The sequence below is a fragment of the Lucilia cuprina genome, chromosome 6 (genome assembly GCF_022045245.1).
Source record: "Lucilia cuprina isolate Lc7/37 chromosome 6, ASM2204524v1, whole genome shotgun sequence".
In the NCBI taxonomy this organism is placed as follows: Eukaryota; Metazoa; Arthropoda; class Insecta; order Diptera; family Calliphoridae; genus Lucilia; species Lucilia cuprina.
In genome coordinates this window covers 10636541-10645646 of record NC_060954.1, presented here as the reverse complement: position 1 = coordinate 10645646, position 9106 = coordinate 10636541, and the positions used below count along the sequence as shown (strand labels likewise).

Genomic DNA, 9106 nt, shown 5'->3' with positions numbered 1-9106 from the left:
ACAGAACTAGAACAGAACTAGAACAGAACTAGAACAGAACTAGAACAGAACTAGAACAGAACTAGAACAGAACTAGAACAGAACTAGAACAGAACAGAACTAGAACTATAGCAGAACTAGAAAAGAACTAGAACAGAACTTGAACATAACTAGAACAGAACTAGAACAGAACTAGAACAGAACTAGAACAGAACTAGAACAGAACTAGAACAGAACTAGAACAGAACTGGAACAGAACTAGAACAGAACTAGAACAGAACTAGAACAGAACTAGAACAGAACTAGAGCAGAACTAGAACAGAACTAGAACAGAACTAGAACAGAACTAGAACAGAACTAGAATACAACTAGAATAGAACTATAACAAAGCAAAAAATTACCTTTTTTTAACGAATTTTGTTTGTCGCTCTTCAATTTCCTTCTTTCTTTTCTTAATTTCAAGCATTAAACTCTTTTCAATAGACTTTTATTGACTCTTTATAAGGATATAAGACCTTGTTTATCAATCATCACAATTCTCTACTATTTTACCAATTATAAAGCCTTATAACCATTTATGTAGCACTTCCTCTTTATACTTAAATTAACCATTTTTAGTTTAGATTCTAATGTAATTAAAATTCTTTGCATAACTTTTGTTTTACTAAAGAACTTAAAGAAAAGACAAACTAATAGTTAAAATAAAAAACAAAATGTAAACAAATATAGTTGTTTTTTCCAACAAATATCGTGTTCTTTTTAACGATAATAGTTAAGACATTAATAGAATTTTAATTGAAAATGTAAAAACGTCTAACACGTTTTTTTTGTCGCCACTTTAAAGGTTTATAAAACCAAAATAGATTAATAGCATTTTTAGCAAATAATTGTTTATCATTTTCAAAAATATTAAATTACATTTCTTTAAGTTCAAGTTTAATAAATATCACTAAAATTTCTTTTATATTTACAATTATATTTTTACTTTTATCTGTTTTGTATGTTTGAGCAATTATTTTTAAAGAAAAATAAATTACACTTGTATAAGGAATGAATGTTTGTTTTATTTCAAACATGAGTCATGTAATAGTTATTTGCAAAACACTGAAAGAAATTTTATTAACTAAAAGAAAATAATGTTAAGTTTAACTTTAAACGTAAATTCCTCTATTAGATATCAAATCACTTGAGCAAGATCTTTCGAGAAATTGATACTTTGATGAAATTGAAAACACCTAAAGATGGCTGACTTACGTTCATAATATATATTTTTTTTACAATAATCCTTATACATGTAACTTATGCTAAAAATAGTTAAATTTTCTTATCTTTTCTACACTTTTTATAAGCTAAATGTCGAGGTTATTTTACATTGTTTCGTCTATTTAATAATAAATCAATAGAAAATGTCATTGTGCACAAGTAATGTTCGTGAATTTAACAATAAAATTGTGCTAATTTTTTAGGGTTATTTTGAAATTTTCTCTTGGAGGAAATAAAATTTTGTTCACTAGAGATTTAAACTGTATCTAGGTAACTAAGATGGAATATTTTATATGAAGAAAATTAAATTGTGAAAAATAATTTTATTATACTGAATTATTATAATAGAACTAGATCATAATTAGAACAGAACAGAACTAGAACAGAACTACAACAAACTAGAAAAGAATGAGAACAAAACTAGAAAAGAAGTAGAACAGAACTAGAACTGAACTAAAACAAAAATAGAAAATAACTAGGACAGAACTAGAACAGAACTAGAACAGAACTAGAACAGAACTAAAACAGAACTAGAACAGAACTAGAACAGAACTAGAACAGAACTAGAACAGAACTAGAACAGAACTAGAACAGAACTAGAACAGAACTAGAACAGAACTAGAACAGAACTAGAACAGAACTAGAACAGAACTAGAACAGAACTAGAACAGAACTAGCACAGAACTAGAACAGAACTAGAACAGAACTAGAACAGAACTAGAACAGAACTAGAACAACTAGAACAACTAGAACAGAACTAGAACAGAAGTAGAACAGAACTAGAACAGAACTAGAACAGAACTAGAACAGAACTAGAACAGAACTAGAACAGAACTAGAACAGAACTAGAACAGAACTAGAACAGAACTAGAACAGAACTAGAACAGAACTAGAACAGAACTAGAACAGAACTAGAACAGAACTAGAACAGAACTAGAACAGAACTAGAACAGAACTAGAACAGAACTAGAACAGAACTAGAACAGAACTAGAACAGAACTAGAACAGAAGTAGAACAGAACTAGAACAGAACTAGAACAGAACTAGAACAGAACTAGAACAGAACTAGAACAGAACTAGAACAGAACTAGAACAGAACTAGAACAGAACTAGAACAGAACTAGAACAGAACTAGAACAGAACTAGAACAGAACTAGAACAGAACTAGAACAGAACTAGAACAGAACTAGAACATAACTAGAACAGAACTGGAACAGAACTAGAACAGAACTAGAAAAGAAGTAGAACAGAACTAGAACAGAACTAGAACAGAACTAGGACAGAACTAGAACAGAACTAGAACAGAACTAGAACAGAACTAGAATAGAACTAGAACAGAACTAGAGCAGAACTAGAGCAGAACAAGAACAGAACTAGAACAGAACTAGAACAGAACTAGAACAGAACTAAAACAAAACTAAGACAAAACTGGAACAGAACTAGAACTAAACTAGTTCTAAACTTGAATTGGTCAATGAACTTGAACTGAACTAGAACGGGAACTAGAATTGATTTAGAACTAGACTAGAACTGGACCAGAACTAAACTAGACTGTTCTATAGTCTCAACTATAGACTGTTCTATAGTCTCGACTATAGATTGTTCTATAGTCTTGACTATAGACTGTTCTATAGTCTCGACTATAGACTGTTCTATAGTCTCGACTATAGACTGTTCTATAGTCTCGACTATGGACTGTTCTATAGTCTCGACTATAGACTGTTCTATAGTCTCGACTATAGACTGTTCTATAGTCTCGACTATAGACTGTTCTATAGTCTCGACTATAGACTGTTCTATAGTCTCGACTATAGACTGTTCTATAGTCTCGACTATAGACTGTTCTATAGTCTCGACTATAGACTGTTCTATAGTCTCGACTATAGACTGTTCTATAGTCTCGACTATAGACTGTTCTATAGTCTCGACTATAGACTGTTCTATAGTCTCGACTATAGACTGTTCTATAGTCGCGACTATAGACTGTTCTATAGTCGCGACTATAGACTGTTCTATAGTCGCGACTATAGACTGTTCTATAGTCTCGACTATAGACTGTTCTATAGTCTCGACTATAGACTGTTCTATAGTCTCGACTATAGACTGTTCTATAGTCTCGACTATAGACTGTTCTATAGTCTCGACTATAGTCTGTTCTATAGTCTCGACTATAGACTGTTCTATAGTCTCGACTATAGACTGTTCTATAGTCTCGACTATAGACTGTTCTATAGTCTCGACTATAGACTGTTCTATAGTCTCGACTATAGACTGTTCTATAGTCTCGACTATAGACTGTTCTATAGTCTCGACTATAGACTGTTCTATAGACTCGACTATAGACTGTTCTATTGTCTCGACTATAGACTGTTCTATAGTCTCGACTATAGACTGTTCTATAGTCTCGACTATAGACTGTTCTATAGTCTCGACTATAGCCTATCAATAGCCAGGACTATAGTCTCGACTATAGTCTATATATAGCCTCGCGTATGGACTATTCTATGGTTTCGACTATGAACTATCCTATAGTTTCGACTATTTGTCTAAATTTTTATTATAATATTAACATTTTCGATAAAATGGCTGATGATTGAATCCAACTCTCTTCCCTAATAGCTTTCTTATAATGATAGAAAGCAACAGATGTTTCTAAAAGCAACTGTTGCAATATCTTGCATAGATATTATGATATTATGATCTAAAATACATATGTATGTGGTTCCATTTTATTTCAAACATAAAAATGTCATATTTTTTTAAAGTATTTAATGAATTATTAAAAAACATATTTAAAATTTTGAAAAGTTTTAATGTTTAAGTTTAAAAGCTGACACAAGTGAAATTTAGTGCAGCCTAAACTAGTTTTTGTTTAAATCCACATTTTTTGATATAAACAAATATGTTATAAACATGTGATCCATTTGTAGAACAACATTAATGAATGATAAGTTATGCGACCAAACATTTTGAATTTATTTAAAATGCAAACATTTTACGTATTGAAAGATAAATATTACAACTTCCAGTTGTTCCACATATCGCATGAACTTTTTGTCGATATGGATGAAGTAGTTTTTTTTTAGTTTCGTAATTATAAATGAGAAGAGTGTGAATGTGTATGTATTCTTTACATGATTGGACTCTGACTGTCAGTCTATGCATATGTCTGGATAATACTCATTAATGCTTCAGTTTTTGTGTTTTTCATTTACCATCAACTTTAACGAGCACGCATGTCACGCACTTTCGACCGTTTGGCTAGAGTGTCAGAGTAATGGTTTATATAAAAATAATATGTTCACATGCGTCAGCTCCATAGTAAAGCAGGAAGTTAACAGTTGGAGTGGTGAGGGAGGGAGGTAGATAGGTAATGGGGAGGTATGGTATACAGATTATTTTATTCTAATATTTCCGCTTTATTACTGCTTCTCAACTTAAGTAATTTATTATTTTACTTCATGCAATAGAATCTCTATAGAGTCAACATGAACATGTCACTCTAAAAACTATTCAATAAATTAAAATTTCACATTTCTTTGTTTCGAGATTTGTGAACAAAGTCAAAAAACTGTCATTATTTAGAGTGCATTAAAAACGGCACTGACTAAATGTATTTTTTCTATTTTAATTCTAATACACATCTAATACATAAAACACATTTTTTTTTAAATTTTGAAAAATATCGCAAGATATCATTCGCTTGCTTATAGATAATATCTTCTTAAATCCTCTAAATGTTGATGGAATATGAATAATTGTATGTGTGTGTGTTTTTTTTTAAAGTTTGCAGCTTTAAAGCGTCAAAGATTTAAATGTGTCTCTAACCCCTTTAGGAACATAAATCTTTGACATGTGTTATGGATAAAGAAAAATGATGTATGACAGAGATATTCTTTTAAATGGATAAAAATAGTTGAAAATTTAGGGGAAAATGGTTTAGGAAGAAAAAACGAATAACTTACATCGCTGTAGATCTTAAAGAAATATTTTAATGACATAATGACAAATGCTATATACCAGCTAGAAGTCTGAATAACATTTGTATTTTAACAGGGATCTCTTTGAAAGTTTATGACAGATACTTTCACGCAACACTATTTCATAAATACTATACTATTCTTGTCCCGTTTAGTTTCAGTTTTTGATAAATTCTGGTTCAGTTCTAGATCAGCTCTAGTTCAGTTCTAGTTCTGTTCTACTTCTGTTCTAGTTCTGTTCTAGTTCTAGTTCTGTTCTAGTTCTGTTCTAGTTCTGTTCTAGTTCTGTTCTAGTTCTGTTCTAGTTCTGTTCTAGTTCTGTTCTAGTTCTGTTCTAGTTCTGTTCTAGTTCTGTTCTAGTTCTGTTCTAGTTCTGTTCTAGTTCTGTTCTAGTTCTGTTCTAGTTCTGTTCTAGTTCTGTTCTAGTTCTGTTCTAGTTCTGTTCTAGTTTGGTTCTAGTTCTGTTCTAGTTCTGTTCTAGTTCTGTTCTAGTTCTAGTTCTGTTCTAGTTCTGTTCTAGTTCTGTTCTAGTTCTGTTCTAGTTCTGTGCTAGTTCTGTTTTAGTTCTGTTTTAGTTCTGTTCTAGTTCTGTTCTAGTTCTGTTCTAATTCTGTTCTAGTTCTTTTCTTGTTCTGTTCTAGTTCTGTTCTAGTTCTGTTCTAGTTCTGTTCTAGTTCTGTTCTAGTTCTGTTCTAGTTCTGTTCTAGTTCTGTCCTAGTTATGTTCTAGTTCTGTTCTAGTTCTGTTCCAGTTCTGTTCTCGTTCTGTTCTAGTTCTTTTCTAGTTCTGTTCTAGTTATGTTCAAGTTCCGTTCTAGTTCTGTACAAGTTCTGCTCTAGTTCTGTTCTAGTTCTGTTCTAGTTATGTTCAAGTTCTGTTCTAGTTCTGATCTAGTTCAGTTCCAGTTCAGTTCAAGTTCAGTTCTAGTTGAGTTCTATTCAGTTCTAGTTGAGTTCTACTTCAGTTCTAGTTCTGTTTAGTTCTAGTTCTGTTTAGTTCTAGTTCAGTTCTAGTTAAGTTGTAGTTCAGTTCTAGTTCAGTTCTATTTAAGTTGTAGTTCAGTGCAGATGTAGTGTAGATCTAGTTAAGTTTTAGGTAACTTCTGGTTTAATTATAGTTTAATCATAGTTTCGATTTAGTTCAATTTTGTTTGTAGTTCCTTTCTAGTTATGTTGTAGTTCTGTTCTAGTTGTGTTCTAGTTCTGTTCTAGTTCTGTGCTGTTCTAGTTCTGTGCTGTTCTAGTTCTGTGCTGTTCTAGTTCTGTGCTGTTCTAGTTTTGTTCTAGTTCTGTTTTAGTTCTGTTCTAGTTCTGTTCTAGTTCTGTTCTAGTTCTAGTTCTGTTCTAGTTCTAGTTCTAGTTCTAGTTCTGTTCTAGTTCTGTTCTAGTTCTGTTCTAGTTCTGTTCCAGTTCTGTTCTAGTTCTGTTCTAGTTCTGTTCTAGTTCTGTTCTAGTTCTGTTCTAGTTCTGTTCTAGTTCTGTTCTGGTTCTGTTCTGGTTCTGTTCTGGTTCTGTTCTAGTTCTGTTCTTGTTCAGAACTAATTCTAATTATGTTCTGGTTCATTTCTACTACATTTCTTGTTCATTCTACTTCAGTTTTAGTGTTCAGTTAACACATCCTGAACCAAATTTTATGACTAATTGGCAAAATATGTTACGAATAATATTCCCGGAAAATATTATAATTTTCCATTGCAAATATTTATAAAAATTTTCAAGTGTATTTCAAGTTTAGTCATAAATAATATAAAAATTTTACTCAACAAAAAAAAAAAATATTGAATTAAAACATGAATTTTCATTATTGTAAATAAAAATTCTGCGTTGTCTTTTAGCGCTTAACAAAACAAAAAAAACAAAAAAAAAAAAGAAATATATATTGGTCGATTATTTTATTATTTCATTTTCCATAATCGCACGCATTTAAATTGTTTATTTCCTGTTTAGTACGAAATAATTTGTACAATGTCTGACTATTTTTGTCTTGTTTTTTATTTTTGTTTTTTGCTGTGTGTTGTGTTGGATCTAATAATGCTACTGTTGCCGATCGTTTAAATTTTACCACACATTGTTTTTTTTGGTATACTATATATGACCCCTCTTCCGTTTATATATGTAATTTTTCTGAGACCCCTAACCACTCTTTTAAACTTCTATAGCTAGAGGGCGTAATGAATCTAAGGCAGACGTATGGGGACCATGATGCAATGATGCATCGTTCTGTTTTTATTTGTTTTTGTTGTTTTGATATGTGTGTGCGTTTAATTTACAACAAATGTCTGCACATTTAGTTCAATTAAATTTTGAAATGTTTGATGAAAGTTTTGTACGTTAAATTTGAATAAAAAAGAAACGGATTTCGTAGAACAGCAGATCCAATATTAAGCCAAATAGTTGGACCATGAACACAAAGAGTTGAAACTATAACTAACGGGCAAATTAAACGTAACTAAGTTTAGACACTCCCTTCCACCGAAATATTGATCTTTATCTCATTATTACAACCAAATAACGAGCTGTCAAGTAAGCATAAGTTATGATGTCTTGATTAGGTTATACATATCACTTCATTATTCTAGGAATGCTTCCAACAATTCTTATGAAATGTATAGTGACAACATAATCAATAGCCAGTCATAAAGTCTTGCCCTATCTCATTCTCCAACTATAATCTTTACTTTCTTAAGAAAATTTTATATTAGAATTTCTTCTTGGAATTAATATTATGATTTGTTTCTAACAAATTACCTGCATATTAAACTAAAAGTAAAACCTCTGACTTTATTTAATATTTATGCACCTTATCACATATATAATCTGTACTCTCCTTTCCCACTCTCTCTCTCCCTCACACTACTTTTTGAGGTCTTTCCTCTACTTAAACTAAAAATAAATCCATTTTAATAAAATATGACAACAAATCTCTCACCCACACCGAACTGACGGACTGAATGACAGTGAGAACAAAATGTAAAAAAGGTAAAAAAATGAAGAAGAAACAACAAACAACACACACTTACAAATGCCAAAATGACAGCTAGACTGTCAACAACACTAACATGTCATATGTTTGAAGCAAAAATAAAAAAGAAGAACCAACAATTTGAGTTGACAAACAGCAAGACAGACATACAGATAATAGAGTAAAAACCGAGAGTGAGTAGAGCTAGCTAGAACCCACAAAAACCTCATAAACTAAACAATGTTCAAATTACAAGAAATATAAACATACAAAACAACAAAAAGAAAGGAAGAAATGTAATAGCAACAACAAAACATCATAAAGTGCAAATGGAAAGCAGAAGAAGAGGAGAGGATAAAGACAGACATGGAGATAGAAGAGTAATCGGTAACTTGATGTAATACTCTTACATACAGACATGTTAACATCATAAGTGCTTTGCGAGTAAAGGTAAACACCACCCAATTTTATGACCAAAACACCCAGCAAACATTTCTTCAAAACTGAAAGAAACAGAACTAGAACTGAACCAGAACTAGAACTGAACTTGAACAGAACTTGGACTGAACTAGAACAGAACTTGAACTGAACTAGAACAGAACTTGAACAGAACTAGAACAGAACTAGAATAGAACCAGAACAGAACTAGAACAGAGCTAGAAGAAAACTAGAACATAACTAGAACATAACTAGAACAGAACTAGAACTAGAACAGAACAGAACTAGAACAGAACTAGAACAGAACTAGAACAGAACCAGAACTAGAACAGAACTCGAACAGAACTAGAACAGAAATAGAACAAAACTAGAACAGATCTAGAACAGAACTAGAACAGAACTAGAACAGAACTAGAACAGAACTAGAACAGAACTAGAACAGAACTAGAATAGAACTAGAACAGAACTAGGACAGAACTAGAACA

At 31.5% G+C, this 9106-nt stretch overlaps 1 protein-coding gene across 1 annotated transcript in view; it reads left to right on the top strand.

Annotated features, from left to right (window-relative positions):
• The window catches only part of LOC124420485 (Down syndrome cell adhesion molecule-like protein Dscam2), a 121501-nt gene that overhangs the window by 10581 nt on the left and 101814 nt on the right, over positions 1 to 9106 (top strand). The gene's annotated exons all lie outside the window — the stretch shown is intronic.